A 17,816-nucleotide genomic window follows, 5' to 3' on the forward strand; every position below is an offset into this window, starting at 1 on the left:
ATATACTGTGTAAATATACTATATATATTAGGTGTTCTATAAATTCTTATTGGCATGATGATCGTAACCCATTCTATTTGTACAGAATAGAATATTCATGAATTTTTTTCATGTCATTTTATTTTAACCTTATAGTCTCCAGAATAACACTGCTGTCCCAATTTTAGGTTCCTGATCGGTTAAGGTACTTAAGTTGACATCTTAATTCCAAAGTCCTATATGTTAGACTCATAACTCCTGTACATTTATTTATTGGCTTCAACTGGTCAGTGACAAGATTTTAAGTGGCCTTAACACCAATTTCACACTCAGTGAGATTTTTCTTTTGAGAAATATTCTCAATTAAAGAATGGTCATCATAATCTGATATTCAGATTTGAACCAGACTTAAAATTCCTAAATTAATGAAATCTTTAATATCTGCTATAATATGTCCATTTTTAATTAAGTAAAGCAGACATCCTGCCTGGGCCTGTTTCTTCATCTTCTTGCAGTATCCATAACATGAGAGGGGAAAAAAAAAAAATATGGTTAATGTTGCTGTATTTGATCATTGTCTCAAATTCCTGTTAGCCACCACAACGGCAGTGGAACTGTGGGTCCTCACAAATGGTCTGACAACTGTAGGGATAATTAATTGCCAAATCAGGAGTGGTAAACAAATGTGAGGCATTCAATTCCAGAAGGTCCACCTCGGCAAAGTATTTGGAGGTAGGAGACGGAAGACAAAGCAGCTTGGGAAACGTTTAAGCATGAACCCCTAGTTCTCCCCATCTAGCTTTAAACTGTAAAATAGTTACTGTATGTCACCATTTCTCATGCTCATTTTTTGCTAACCTAAACCATGATCTCACCTCCTCACACTTTCGTCATCTTCTCTGCCTCAGTACTATTCCCACTGCTAATAGGTAGAGGTGGGATGGATTGTGGGATGAGCACAATGCAGAGCCTCAAGTCTCCCTGGAACTTTTCTCTCACAAAGCCAGAGCAAAAGCAACATGGCTCCTAGAAGTGCCAAAAAGCCTTAGGGAGAACAGAAAACAAAGGACAGTCGTTTTGGAGGCCAAGAAGGCTTTGATTAATGAACTTCTCAGGTTTCTTCTAACCTGTGGCCCAAGGTCATCACACAGATCTCAATCTCCCACCCCTGGCAAAAAGTGCATAGTTAGGGGTGGCTCTTGGCCTGAGAAGACCCTGAGAACACTCTTGAGTTCAGAGTGGCCCTCACAATACTCTCCCAGCTTCTCTTCAATTGTCAGAGATCATATTAGTGCAGTTGTGAAGGCTTGACATAAGGATGAACAGAAGGGCTGTTTGTTACTGGCTAGCGAGAGGAGAGGAGTTTCCAGTCCAAAGGAGGGAAAAAAATCCTCTCATAATGAATAATTCTAGGAGTGGGGGAGGAAAGCAATGGTCTCTATCTATCTATCTTTCTCAAGTTAAAACACAGAGCACAGGGCAAAAGAAAATAGCAACATGTGCCCATATTGAAGTTTTTTCAAATGTGAGTCTGCAAGGAGCTCACAGTCATGTGGTAGAACATATTGTCCCTCTTTCTCAAACCAGGGACACTCACAGAAGGTCAGCATTCAGACACACAGGCATTTTGTAACACAAAATGATTCCATTGTTAAGCCTTTTCTCAGCATCCCCTGTCCTCACCTTACCTCAAGCAACCATTAAAATCTTGCAATTGTATCACTTCCTAATAGGTGACTCTGGTCTACTGAGGAGTGTAGCAAGGGGTAGAGCTGTGAGACTCGAACCTGGTAATGACCAGAAGGAAAGAGTGCTAAGGAGCTCACAGATCCCAGGAGAGGCGGGGCCCAATTTGTGCCAATGTGGGCAAGTCACCAAGAGGCCATATAAAAGGTCTTCACTTAGAAGTGAAATGCTAAGCTTTCCCAGAAAATAAATTAAGCAAACACAGTGACCCCTTAGGTTTGATATCATTGCATTAATAGTAATAACAATAATAAAGCTGACATAGACTCACAACCTGTAATTTGTAATATTTAGCTCTGTGCTTCATATCTGTATAAGAGTTAAAGCATATTTTTCATTAATACCAATACAAATTGGATTTCTCATGTTGCCTCTAATTGACCTCACCCTTCCCTCATGATTAACTCTTGCGCTACCTCATGTTCTGCAGGTGCTTCCTTAGTCACTGTTGAAACGAAACTGTGGGCTGTCCTTCCTAGAGGGCCCTTGAATCCCACTTGACCTGACTGGTGTGATGTGCTCAGCGGGAGGGAAGCAATGAAGCAGAACAGGCATGATCATAAATGGAGAACTGTTTTCCCAAATAACAGAAAGGGAGAAAGTAGGCAAAGTGTCTTTTCCATCATCTGTCCCAGCTTTGTCCGATTTTGCATAAGGGATCTCAGGGAATTGTGAAAGGCTTTCTCTTTGCATTTGCTAAATGACCTTTAACTAGGTCACAGTCACTCCAAAGGGCTAGGTGGCCCTGACTGGAGCTGACCATTCCAGACTAACCATAGGCAGACAGCAGACTGCATTGTAGAGGATAAGGAAGGTCACAGGGCTGGTTGAGAGATTCTCTCATCCGGAAGTGTGTTTTGGAACCAACCTGGAAACATTCACACAAAGGCCTGCCAATAAACTACTTGGTGTTTGCATATCTTACATACACTGAAGGAATAGACAAATGCCTGGTGGAGGGGAAAAAAAAAAAGAAAGAAAGAAAAATGAACTCAGCTATTAAGCAGCTATAAAATTTTTTGCTCTCATCCCTATTTCAAAAGCTTCCATAGCATAAATAGTGGTCAAAAGTTCAGTGAACTGTCTTGTAGTGCCAGGCTCCATTCAAAAAGGGCTATTTTCTGAGAGTCTCCTGACACCATATCTAATTTCCAAAATGAATATGCTTTAATTTTCCTTCTTCATGCATTGTGCTTTTTCCTCATTTAAAACAGCAACAGCCTCTGGCAGTAAAGGACATCACATTTCTGTGTGAGATGAAGCTTTTTTTCCCTGTATGCATGGGATGGCATGGGTCAGGGGAGAAAAAATATATGCAAAAAACATCACACCCCACTGACCCCGGTATATTTTACATTACAATTTTGCCATTTCCAATATAGGTTCATTTTGCAATGGACCATATCAACCATATTTCAGGGTTTAAAAAAAAAAAAAAAAACAGAGGGGGGAGTGAGGTAGGGGAGGCATTGTCTGCATACTGTATGTCCTAGTACAATGCACCAATTGTCTGATTAGGGTGTAGTGTCACCTACAGAGAACATAAGTAGATGCATACACAGCTCCAGTCACTCAGTGCACAGTACATTTGCAAAATAGACACCACGTGTGGATCCTGCCAATTAAAGGAAGCATTAGGGGACTTCTTTGTGAATGTAGCCAAGAACAGCTAACTATTTTTAATGACATGAATGTCATATTCAACGGTCTCTGAGCTGACTTGAAAGCATCAGTGTCCCACTGTCTTATTGAGAAAAGACTACAAATAGAAACTAGACATCTTAGTGATGTGATTACATTTCTCTCTCTTCTGTCTCCCTTTTCCTCTCTCTCTGTCTCTCTCTGTACTTCTCTGATTAACAAATAACCAAGAGGGTCTAAAATCAGAAACTTATTTAAGCCATATTTTTATTAACTCAATTACCTCTTAGAACTAAACAAGTGAGATGGAGATTTTAGAAGGTGTGATCTTTTTAGATTGAGATAGGTATGCTAATTATTTACCATAAAGACTTACAAAGGTGGCACACAGTATTTCTTGCTAGGTCATTCCTTAACCTTAAATAGTTACTTTTACACTAAAGGACTTCCTATTAGTCAAATCACCTTCAATTGATCAATCAATCAATAAGTATTTTTGAGCAAGATGTATGGATGTTACAAAACAGCCCTGAAGCCATTGCCTTCAAAAATTTGCAGCTTACTGGGTGAAATCAAATGAATAAGGTCAAAATCACTTGAAAATAAGCCTTGGAACTTGAAACATGAGATAAATATCTGCTATTTAATTTAAACTGGCTTGTATTAGCAATAAAATGATAAACATGATAAATTAGTGTTGTCTGAAGTAATTAAAGAAGACTCTATGAGAACATGGAACTTCATCTAGACTTTGAAGATGGATATGACAATGAGGAAAGGAAGACAGTGGAGTACAATGATGTGGTCAGGAAGAAGAGAAAAGAATATGCAAAGACAGAGATCAAGAGCTTACATGTGATTCTTTCTACAAGTGTCATGATCATGTAAGTGCTTCAAACAGGTATACCATAATCATAATAATAGCCTTCTCTTGGGGGAAAAAGTCAGTGATCAGTGATACAGACTCAGTGCCCTACAAACTTGGACCACAGATGTGAATGGTTACTCTTTTCACTGGATTTCTTCTTTATACCAAATACAATGATCGTCTCACAGAATGCTGATCAGCTGTGAGCTCTTACTCCCATCTCACAGATGAGGCAACTTCACCTCAGAAAGATGGGTCTACCAAGAGTCACTTAGCAATTGCCGGACCTGGGGTCTATGCCCAGATGGTTAACTTCAGAGCCCAGGCACATTTAACCTACCCCCACTTCTCCCTTAAGAAGTGGTGATCTGGACAGACAGGCAGATAAGAAAATATATGTCATGGGAATCCTGAAACTCTTTGCAGAGAGATAAATAGTGGTCATATGGAAGAGCAAATGATAAAATTGGTATGCTTTGCTTTACGAAAACCCTATTAAAATCCAAACCTATTAAATAGATATATTAGAGAGTGATTACTCATAAAATGGCAGTTCTCGCCATGGGATTACTTTAACCAGCAAGATCCCTTGGCACATTTAAATAGGACTCCTTTTACAATGAATTTCAGGCATCCTATAAAGAACAAAGTGAGTTGTCTAACACCAAAGGCTTTCAAGATAGTTAGTTACATTACTTTAAATCAATCTAGCTCAGCTCTGTTCAGTCAAAATATAATGAGAGCTACATATATTATTTCAAATTTTCTAGCAGCCACATTTAAAAAATAAATGTTGTTGTTGTTGTTATGTGCCGACGAGTCAAACCCAACTCATATGTAATCAATATTTTAAAAAAAATCAGAGATATTTTACTTTTTTGCATAAAAGCTTTAACATCCAGTGTGTATTTTATTTTTACAATACTTCTCAACTAAGATTAGCCACTTTTCAAGTGCTAAATAGCCATATGTGTCTAGTAGCTATCATAATAGATGTCACTGATCTAAATCGTCATGTCTTCTAACATTGTTAGCTGACATGAAGTATGATTGCATCTTGCTACCTTAAATGTTCAACATGAAGGCATTTATTTCTTCCTTTATTGTTTTTAATGTTGCTACTTCCAAAAAGTTTTGGAAACAATTATGATAAACAGAGTAGGAAAGAAGAAGACTAGTTAATTGAACCCAAAAGCAGGGCATTGAAAACTCAACACAGCAGATTACAAGAGAGTAAAATACAGTCATCCAGACTTTCTTTATGAAGAAAAGCTAACACTGGGACAGTCATTGGGAAGAGAAAGAAAATATTGACTGGAAGAGATCACTCGTTGTCAGCAGTCAGAATCATCTACTTTTTATCACTCCCCTCTTTTCCCTCCATTCATGGGCCCCCACATTTGAAAGGAATTGCCGAGCCAAGTTGCAGCTGTTCATTTCCTTCCTCTGATGCTGGTAGCAAAGAATCTATTTTGACAATACCAATTGGATACTAAACAAGTCCAAAGACACATTATTATTCTTTTGAGACTTCTCAAGGGCTTCCAATTTAAAGGAGAATCTGTCTGAATTCTAGAACTTTTACTAGCCTAGAAACATTCAGCCTTATAGACATTCAACTCAACAGCTTCCAAGTTCTTCAAAATAATGACACAAGTTAATATTCTCATATTATTCTTATTCACAGGAAACATTCCTGGAGACAAGTTGTTGTGACATTCACCACATATTGTCCATCAAACCACAGGGAAGGAATGAGAGTGCAAGGTGATCTGGCCCAGCAGGCAGAGCTAAGCACATTGTACAAGTGCAAAGCCACTGTCCCTCATTTCATTGGTCTATTTAATAATCTGAGAAACAATAACATTCTTCTCAAATCCCTCAACTAACTAAAATAACTTGAAGACTCTGGGGAACTATATATTGGCACCAGTTCAACAATAAACAAAAGGAACAATAAATGAAGGTTTTAATTAGATAATTTAAAATGGGATGGTAAAAAGACTGTACTAGGGAACAGAGTTTGGAACTCTACTCGTGTGGAGTCCAGATACAGACATGGGCAAAATGGAATCAGGCAAAAGACCTAAAAATATTACATAGCCGGATCTTTTCCCCCAGTACTTCATGTCTGTATTTCTTTTTCCCATGATACCCGGTTGATTTGCAATTTAAATTGTGGTATCAGTACCACATTTATCGCTCCTATTGCTTATCCGCATATAAATCTATTTTAGAGCTGAGCACTAAGTTAGAAAGATTTGTTATAAATGTCTTATTTTAATATTTTATGCATGTACTATAATTTGATTCAAAGTGCTGTTTGTCTAAAATACATAACGATGTGTGCTGTGATCGGGCTTCTGTTCTTCAGGAAATATATTTAAGGCAAAACAATTAACTCATCTGTGCATAACACTTGCAGAGTCTGCTCCTGTTTTGAATCATTTTAATATACATTCATCTTTCATTCCTTCTTCTATGGAATCTTGTTATGTGAGGGGGACTGGGCATATCACCTTCTCTAGGTGTGGGAGACAATTCTTTTCTAATTTTCCTTAAATCCTCCTACCTATGGTAAAGGAAATCCTCTTGGAAATCAGCAGGTTTTCCCTATGTGGGTACATGATGAATGGACCCAAGAATCTGAATGTAGGGAAGAAAATAAACATTTATAAGGCATTTGGCTGCTAACCAGAAGGTCAGCAGTTCAAACCCACCAGCCGTTCCATGGAAAGAAGATGGGGCAATATACTTCCATAAAGGTTTCCAGCCTCAGAAGCCTAACGGGGGTCACTATGAGTCAGAATCTCAGAATCAACTCAATGGCAGTGAGGTTTTTTTTTTTTTTTTTTGATTAATGCAAAAGACCTCATTAAAGTTTTCAAACAGCAAAGATGTGCACTTGACCCAAGTCATAGTCTTTTTAATCACCTCAAATGTATTGGACAATGAAATAGGAAGACAGAAGAATTGATGTATTTGAATTATGGTATTGACAAAGAATATTGAATATACCATGGATCGCCAGAAAAACAAACAAATCAGTATCAGAAAAAATACAAGCAGAATGCTCCTTAAAAATGAAGATAGTAATACTTTGGCTCAGTTACTTTGGATACTTCATTAGGAAAGACCAATTGCTAGAAAAGGACATGACAGTTGAAAAAGTAGAGGATCAAGAGCCCCTGGGTGGTACAAATGGTTAAGTGCTAAACTACTAGCTAAATATTTCAGACCCACCTAGAGTTTCCTTGGAAGATAGTTTGGCAATCTTCTTCCGAAAGGTCAGATCCCTGAAAATGCTGTAGAGCAGTTTTACCCTGCACACAGTGGATTGTGGTCAGTTGGAATACATTTGGCAGCAACTAATAACAAAGTAGAGGGTCAGTGAAAACAAAGCAAACCCTCAGTGAAATGGATTCACACAATAGGTACAACAGACTCCAACATACAATGACCGTGAAGATGGTAGAGGAATGGGTAATTTTTCCTTTTGTTATACATAAAGTCTCCATGAGTCTGAGCCAACTCAATGACAACTAGCAACAACAATTAATGCAAGACACTATCCTATGAGATTTACATATTGCGTCTGTCTTAATCTTTACACGAACCTCTTCCAAGATAGCTATCGTACTCCCCATTTTACAGATGGAGTCACTGAGGCTCACCCAGTGAAGTCAATGGTGCAACCTCTTAAACTCTAAGGCCAGCCTTTTTTTTTTTTTTTTTTCCACACACCACACTGCCTCTAGTGCATTCTATTTTAATATAACACAATTCAAAATAAGGCCATTCAACATAAAAGCTAAGTGTTGTGAAACGTCACTCAGCTCTGTTTTCCAGCTCGTTAAAAACATCTCCATGACTGGTGAGTGACTGAAGCAATTGCATTTTCAATGCAATTCCCACAATCTTCTGAAGAACAGAGGTTTGATGAGTAACCATGGTTGAATTAAAAATAGTTCTAATGGTATGCAAAGAGTAAACAAATAAATAAAATGGAAAATAAAAAAAAGAGATAAAAAGACTACTGTCTACTTAAATCATGTGAATGCGTTCACACACATGCAAAGAATTGACCTTAGGAGGTATGGATAATAGGAGAAATTCATCCTCCTCCTTGCACTCAAAAAAAGCAGCATATGAGCAAAACCATGTGTGTTAAGGAACACCTTCCCTGGCCATTTAAATGATCCCATTATAATCTCTCATAGCACCTAGTATCTACCTTATCACATTTAGAGTTTTATATTTATGGAACTATATGATTAATGCTTGTCTTTCATTTTTCTCCTCTCTGTGGTATCCCTAGCCCCAAGCACATAGTGGTAGATACTCAATGATTATTATTTATTTTTTTTTTTTGCAGTTCTTTTTTTTTTAAAAAAAAAATGCATTTTATTGAAATATAATTTATATACAGTGAAATACACAAAACTAAAGTGACATGGGCCAATGCCTTTTGTTTTTCAGTGTTCCCTCCCCTCCCCTTGCACCCTTAGCAACCAACAAAGAAAGTTTCCCTCCATATATAAACCTTTCCTTGACCCTCCAGAACAACAAACTAATACTATATTTGTCCTTCTCTGACTGATTTATTTCACTCAGCATAATGTCCTCCAAGTTCATCCATGTTATGTGGTGTTTTGCAGACTCTATATCATTCTTTAGTGCTGCATAGCATTCCATTGTGTGTATGTACTATAGTTTGGTCATCCACTCTTCCATTTATGGGCACGTAGGTTGTATCTATCTTTTTGCTATTGTAAATAGTGCCACAACGAACATGAGTGTGCATATATTTCTTCCTGTCCTGGCTCTAACCTCTTTAGGATATATACCTAGTATTGAGATTGCTGAGTCAAATGGTATCTCCAATTCCAGCTTTCTAAGGAATTGCCATACTGCTTTCCACAGTGTTTGTATCACTTCACAATCCCACCAGCAGTGTATAAGAGTCCCAATCTCTCCACATTCCTACCAGCATCTGTTATTTTCTGTCTCATTGAACCTTGCCATCAGTGCTAGGGTGAGATGGTTTCTCATTGATTTGCATCTCTCTGATGGCCAATGATTGTGAGCATCTCTTCATGTATTTGCTGGCCACTTGAATATCCTCCTTGGCAAAGTGTCTATTCATGTCTTCTGCTCATTTTTCAGTTGGATTGTTAATTCCTTTGCTGTTGAGGCGTTGGAGTTTTCTATAAATCTTAGAGATAAGTCCCTGGCTAGATATGTAATTATCGACAAGCATGAAATTGCTGTTGTCATTTTTGTTATGTGTGTTCTTGTGGCATTGATTTCTTTGTTCCATATAATTTTCTGTGGTGAGCTCATTTTGTTTATGAATTTTATTATCACTTCTTTTGTTGCTATTGTTTTAGTATTTGCTCAATATTTGTTCTGGTCCTCTTTTTCATTTTTATGTGAAGGTTTATCATTTTTCTTTTAGGCTACCCTGTGATTTAGGGTTTTCTTCCCAAGTTTAGAACAGTCCCTTCCATCTTGTAGTTGTATTGACTTCCCTACCATTTAGAATTTCTGTAACTACACAATTTTTTCCCTCTTTCTGGTTTATAGTTGTCCTCATTTGTCAATTGATGTCTCTGGTTCCCTGTTTACAATCTTGTAGGCTTATTTACTTTGTATACTTCCATAGCTGGGTTGGCTTCTGGGTTATGTCACCAAGTGTGCTAATGGTCAGTTGTTGTTTGCTGTTGTTGGTTCCCTGTCCAGAGGACTCCCTTTTGCATCTCTTGTAAGGTTGGTCTGGTTTTAACAAATTCTCTTAATTTCTACTTATCTGGACATGTCCTAAATTTACCATCATATTTGAGGGACAATTTTGCTGAGTACATAATTCTTGGTTGGAAATTTTTCTCTTTCAGTGTTTATATGTACCATCCCCTTGTCTTCTCGCCTGCATGGTTTCTGCTGAGAAATCTCAGCTTAGTCTTGTTGGTTGCCCCTTGTAGGTAACTTTTTTGTTTTTCCCATGCTGCTTTAGGATTCTTTCTTTGTGTTTGGTTTTGGTGAGTTTGATGATGATATGTCTTGGTGATTTTCTTTTGGGGGTCTATGCTGTTTGGGATTCGTTGGACTTCTTGAATGGATATATTCTCATCTTTCATCAGACCAGGAAAATTCTCTTCCAACAAATCTTCAACAATTTTTTCTGTGGTTTTATTTGTCTCTTCCTGTTCTGGAATTTCACTTACACATAGGTTATTTCTTTTGATGCTATCTCACATGAACCTTAAACTTTCTTTCTTTTGTTTTGATCTTTTTTCTGATTTATCACTTTTCCAAGAAGTTTTGAGGTGATTGCCTTCAATCTCTCTAATTCTGTCTTCCATTGATTCAATTCTACTCCTTTGCCTGTTCAATATGTTATCTATTTCTGAAAATTTCATATTAAATTTCTGGATTTCTATGTGTAGATTTTGTATCATTTCTAATTTTGCATTTATTTTGTCATTTTGTTCTTTTATTGCCTTTTGAAATTGTTCTAGGGTTTTCTCTGTTTTCCTCAATTTTGTCAGTGTTTTCCTTGATCTGTCTCTCAATTCATTGAAGATGTCTTAATATAATTCTTTTGAATTACTTATCAGGTAGTTCCAATGCTGCATCTTCCTCAGGTACGTATATTGGGTCTGTATCCTGGTCTGTTGTTTCACCTGCTTTACTTTGCTCTTTTGTGTAGACTCTGATGTTCTGTTGTCTCCGAGGCATTGTGACATTTTTATGTTTATATTTAATTAGATTAATTAATTATAAGTAATTGGATGTTTATATTTAATTGTATGTTGGAGTGACTTGGCCACAATTTTCATTTTCTTTGTTTTGTTTGTAGGTTATCTGCATAAGCATGGTACTGTGCTGTGCTCCTCTATCCACTAGTTGGCAGCACTTACATACTCACCACCTGTCTCCTTCCCCATTGTCAGCCTCCCATATGTCCCTCTTGTCCTTGGCAAACAAAGCCTATTCTTAGGTCCCTGGAATCCAAATGAGAATGCTGTCACTTTAAAGTCCAAAATGGCCACATCTTCTAAAGATTCAAAAGTGCTGTACCATCTGGACACCGGAAAGTCCACAGCTCAGATTGTCTCCCTCCTTGTTGTTTCCCTTCCTAGTCATAGGGCACCAGCAGAGTTGTCCCTGCAGCCCTTGGTGACCAGGGCTAATCTTTAAGTCAATTCTCAGGTCCCAACACCACTTGGAAATATTCAGGCTGTTTGTCTCGTCAGAGTAGCTGACAGTCCACTGCTCCGACTATTTCTGTACTCACTGTTTTCATTCAGGTTCTTCCACTAGTTGGTGCCTAATACACTTCTGTATTGTTCCTTTCAAAGCTCAGGGATCCAGGATTATCTTCTGTATCTCTGTCAATTGGTTTCTCTCTTTTTTTTGTAGAAGAAGGTCTGTGTATTCTGTCTGCCTATTCCTCCATCTTCAATTACTATTTCTTAAATGAATAAAACAATGAATTAGTAAACAATTTGTATATCTCTACTGTTTGTTTCACAAAAATAAGCTTCATGGATGGATTCATTTATATATAACCCAGACCAGTTACTAAAACCACATGGCTCTCTCATGGCATTTGCTGCTTCTAATCCTTGTCCTGCAACCTATCACCTCTTATAGCCTGAATGCATCCCTAAGACCTACTGTCAAACTATAGGGCCTGAGGCAATTGCTCTTATTTACCCCAAGCATAAAAGCACTAATTAATGTGTATTTCTCTGTGTTACTATGTGTCTCTGTGGGTGTGTCTGTGTAAATGGACACATGTGCATGTGCACATGCAAGGGCCACTTCTAGAGATACTATCACAGTCTGCTTTCCTTTGCTGGTTATACTTTGATTCTTGCCTCTCAAACCAGAAGAGTTGTTACTTGAGAGACAGCATTGCTATATGTTCATCTTTCCATCTATCTCCAGCTCTGAGCAAAGAGCTGGAGATGATAGAAAATAAGATTTCAACAAAGGGAGCACTGAAATAGCTTTCTGAAGAGAGTGCTCAGAGAAGGATCCTGAATTTGTTCAGTTAGGAGAAGGCAGTGCAGTCTCTTCACAAATGTCAAGCCAAAATGAAAATGGACTCTGCATCCCCATTGGGAAGTCTTACCCTGGGGCCTCTCACTGTCTCTATCGTACACTTCCCAGCACACAGACCAAGACTCATGACTCTAGCAGGAGAGACTCAAGTGCTAACCCTTTGCCAATGCCTACATTCAACCCACATTCCTTCCTCTCTATGCCTGCCGTGCCTTGTTGGCCAGGGATCTGCAAGATACCAGATTCATCGGTCTGAAGAACCTAATGTTCACCAGTAAGAAAATGCATCTGCTCAGCCAAAATCCATGTGAACAGTGACATTTCCTTCTTAATTGCCACTTAACAAAAAGTATTCTTTAAACATCCATTCATTAATACCTTTTCAAGGGTCAGCGGCTTTTGCAAAGTCAATTTGTTTCAATGAGCAATATACTGAACTCCTACTATGTGCATGGCATGATGTTAAGTAACAGGAGATAAAAGAAGACCCAGCTTAATTTCTGCCTTCAAGGACACTACAGTCTAGTAGGGAAGATAGACATATACACAAATAAGTACAACTCAGCTACATATTTTTTGGTTTCCAGACTTTTACAAAGTAGAATTTGTGTCTGCCAAGGAAATTGTTTAATACTGGGCTCATTGGCAACTCTAAAATATCTATATAAGAGAGATGAAGGGATAACAGTCTGTTTGGAAAGGGTTGTATGAGTGCTTGAAGTTGCAATTGATATCCTATATGTAAAACTGAAAAAAAAAATTCAAATCAATTTTGTATATTAGAGACTGAGGTAGTGTAGGGACAGGATGACCTTGAACAACAAATGGACAAATTTTCAAGAAAACTTTTCTTAGTTAGTTTGTGTGTCTTTAGCACAAATACCATAAGTGGACTGCTTTAAAGAACAGACATTTATTTTCTCACAGTTTAGGAGGTAGAAGTCTAAATTCAGAGCACCAGCTGGAGGAGAAGGTTCACTATCTCTCTGTCTGTCAGCTCTGGGTGAAGTTCCTTATCTCAGCTTTTGTAGCCCCTGAATTCCTCTGTTCCTTGGCAATCTTCACAGGGCATCTATCTCCCCTAGTTTCTGCTTACTTTGGTGTCTAATTTTCTCTTTTTATAGCTCAGATGTGATTTGTTTTAGGACACATCCTACACTGTTATGGCCCTATTAACATAACAAAGAAAACATGTATTTCCAAATAAGATTATACTATAATTATAGGAGTTATTATTCCAACAATTATTTTGGGGACACATAATTCTACTCATAACTCTATTTTTTCTCTTTCTTATTCCTGACCTGGGAATTATTACAATCTGGAATTACCTTATTTATTTATATTTACTTGTTGATGACCAGTCTCCCTCACTGGAACATAATCTTATGTGAGCAACATCTTGTCTATAGTGTCTATTGTTGTATCTCCAGTGGTTTCTGGCATAAAGTGTGCTCTAGTTCAGTATTTGTTGAATAAACATATGGTTAACATAAGAGAATGATGAACTCATTAAACAAGAAACACATACTGGTCTAACACTTTTTCCAAGCCTAACTCTACAAAGAGAAAATTGGGCCATGAGGAAGGAGTTATCATCATTTTGCCTGCAATAATTATTTCATGACATGTCATTTGTGATGGAAAATGGGAGTGGTAGTGACTACATCCTTTATCATTGCACTCAAGTGCCCTTGAAAGAAAAGTGTATGGTAAAGAGGAAATAAAAGTGTCATGATCAAGGACCAATCTGGATGCCAAGACTGACACTCCTGGAAAAACACCATAATTAGTCAACATTCACCTCTCTGGTGAAGCAGTCCCTGATGCTCCTGGTCTCTCTTCTCCATCCAAAGTCTTACTTGTCAGTGTGTCTGTATCTATCTAACTTTTTCTTTTTCTTTTTCTTTTTTTTTTTTTTAATAAAAACTCCAAAGAATAGAAGAATCCTACTGAGACCACTTGTGTGGGATCCTGAGAAGGACTCAAGAGGACTGTTCATTTATTTAGTGACAGAATTTTCCATGCACATAGCAACACATAAGCCACCACAGGATGACAAACTGACAGACAAGTTCCTAACTGCTCTGCACTTGCCTACCTCGGGCAATGGCCTTAAAATAGAGCCACCCACAGGCAAAAAGAAGGTCGTGAGCCCCAGCCTGCCTACCTCAGCCCTCGACCTGAAAATACAGCTGCCCCCAAGCAAAAAGCAACCTCCAAGCCCCAGGCCCTCTTACTTCAGGCCCCAGCCTTAATATTATTGTTGTTGTTGTTACGTGCTGTCGAGTCAGACCTGACTCATGGCAACTCCTCCTTGGGTTTCTGAGGCAGTATCACTATAGAAGGAGATTGCCCCATCTTCCTTCCGAGGAGTGGCTGGTGGGTTTGAACCGCCAGCTTTCTGGTCAGCAGTCAAGTGCCTTAGGCATTATGCTACCAGAGCTGCTAACCTTAATATATCCATCCCCAAGTGAAAAGCAGCTCTGGACCCAGGGCCCCAACCTTAAAATAGAGCTACCCTCAACTGAAAAGCAGCCGCCAAGACCCAGGCCCACCTACTTCAGGTCCTAGCCTTAATATAGTGTGGCATTTATCATCACAAAGAGTGTTTCAGGACCTGTCCTGAAGTACAATGCTGTCAGTGATAGGATACATCCATACTCCTACAAGGAAGAACAGTTAATACTACTATTATTCAAATTTACATACCAACCACCAAAGCCAAAGATGAGGAAATTGAAGATTTCTACTAATTTCTGCAGTATAAAATTGATCAACATGCAATCAAGATGTGTTTATTATCACTGGTGACTGGAATGTAAAAGTTGGAAACAAAGAAGAGTTACCAGTAGTTGGAAACTATGGCCTTGGTGATAGAAATAACGCTGGAGGTCATATGATAGAATTTTGCAAGACCAATGACTTAATCACTGCAAATACCTTTTTCAACAATATAAGTGACAACTATACTTCACCAGATGGAATACACAGGAATCAGATTGACTACATCTGTGGCAAGAGGTGATGGAGAAGTTCAATATCTCTAGCCAAAACAAGACCAGGAGCTGATTGTGGAACAGACCATCAACTGCTCATATGCATGTTCAAGTTGAAGTTGAAGATAATTAAAACAAGTCCACAAGAGCCAAAATATGACCTTGAATATATCCCTCCTGAGTTTACAGACCATTTAAAGAATAGATTTGATGCAGTGAACATCAATGACTGAAAACCAGAGGAATTGTGGGATGACATCATGAACATCATCCACAAAGAAAGCAAAACCAAAAAACCAAATTCATTGTTGTCGAGTCAGATCCAACTCATAGTGACCCCTCCTTGAGTTTCCCAGATGGTATCACTACAGAAGTAGATTTCCCAGCCTTCCTTCTGAGGAGTGACTGGTGCTTTTGAACTGCCAACCTTCTGGTTAGCAGTCAAATGCCTTAAGCACTATGGTACCAGACAAAGGAAGAGGTCATTAAAACAGCAAGGAAAGGAAGAAAAGACAAAAATGGATGTCAGAAGAGACTCTCAAACTTCCCCTTGAGCAGAGAGTAGCTAAAGCAAATGAAAGAAAGGACAAGCTAAAAGAGCTGAACAGAAAATTCAAAGAGCAGCTCAAGCAGACAAAGCCAATTACTATAATGAAATGTGCAAAGACGTGGAGTTAGAAAAACAAAAGGGAAGAACATGCTTGGCATTTCTCAAGCTGAAAGAACTGAGGAAAATTTTAAGTCTCGAGTTGCAATATTGAAAGATTCCATGGGAAAAATATTGAGTGATGTAGGAAGCATCAAAAGAAGATGGAAGGAATACACAGTCTCTGTACCAAAAAGAATTGGTCAACGTTCATCCATTTCAGGAGGTGGTATATGATCAAGAACCAGTGGTACTGAAGGAAGAAGCTGAAACTGCACTGAAGGAATTAGTGAAGAAGAATGCTCCAGGAATTGATGGAATACCCATTGAGATGTTTCAACAAATGGATGCCCCGCTGGAGGTGCTCACTTGGTTTTGCCATCAAATTTGGAAAACAGCTACCTGGCCAACTGACTGGAAGAGATCCATATTTGTACCCATGACAAAGAAAGGTGATCCCACAGAATGTGGAAATTATTGAGCAATATCATTAATATCACATGCAAGTAAAATCTTACTAAAAACAGTTGCAGCAATATATTGACAGAGAGCTTCCAGAAATGCAAGTTGGATTCAGAAGAGGATGTGGAATGAGAGATATCATTGCTGATGTCAGATGGATCTTAACTGAAAGCAAGGAATACCAGAAAGATGTTTACTTATGTGCTATTGACTGTGCAAAAGCATTCTATTGTGTGGATCATAACAAATTGTGGATAACATTGAGAAGAATAGAATTCCAGAACACTTGATTATACTCATGAGGAACCTGGACATAGATCAGGAGGCTGTCATTTGAACAGAAAAGGGGATACTGCATGGTCCAAAATCAAGAAGGGAGTATGTAAAGGTCATATCCTTTCACCATATTTTTTAACTTGAATGCTGAACAAATAATCTGAGAAGTTGGAATATATGAAGATGAACATGACATCAGGATTGGAGAACAACTCGTTAAAAATCTGTGATACACAGATGACACAGCTTTTCTTGCTGAAAGTGAGGAAGACTTCAAGCACTTACTGATGAAGATTAAAGCCTGTATTCTGAAGTATGGATCACACCTCAACATAAAGAAGAGAAAAATCCTCACAACTAGACTAATAAACAGCTTCACGGTGGATGGAGAAATGATTGAAGTTGTCAAGGATTTTATCTTACTTGGTGCTACAATCAACACCGATGGAAACAGTAGTCAAGACATCAGATGACTTATTGAATTGGGAAAATCTGCTGCAAAAGACCTCTTTCAAGTGATGAAGAGTAAAGATGTCTCCTTGAAGATTAAGGTGTGCCTAACTGAAGCCATGGTATTTTCAATCACCTCTTATGCATGTGAGAACTGGACAATGAATAAGGAAGACTGAAGAAGAGTTGATGCTTTTGAGTTGTGGTGTTGGAGAAGAATGCTAAGAGTTCCATGGTCTGCTAAAAGGACTAACAAATCTGTCCTAGAAGAAGTACAACCAGAATGCTCTTTGGAAGCGAGAATAGCCAGAATTCATCTCACCTTCTTTGGTCATGTTGTCAGAAGGGACAATTTTCTAGAGAAAGATATCATGCTTGGTAAAGTGGAGGATCAACAAAGAAGGGGATGGCTCTCAATGAGATGGATTGGCACAGTGGCTGCAGTGATGGGCTCAGGTATAGCAAGGATCGTGAAGCTGACACAGGACCAGGCAGTGTTTCATTCTGTGTGTCACTATGAGGTGGAGATGACTCGATGGCACCAAACAACAACAACTATCTCGTCAGAGATTAGTCTCTCCAGATAGCATACACAAAGTAAGTGAAATGAAGTCTTGCCATTTTCAAAAAGGAGTATTTTGGCTGTACTTATCCTAAGATAGATTTGTTTGTTCTTCTG

Source organism: Orycteropus afer, unplaced genomic scaffold (assembly GCF_000298275.1).
Source record: "Orycteropus afer afer isolate SDZICR_OR568_19922 unplaced genomic scaffold, OryAfe1.0 scaffold00046, whole genome shotgun sequence".
NCBI lineage: Eukaryota > Metazoa > Chordata > Mammalia > Tubulidentata > Orycteropodidae > Orycteropus > Orycteropus afer.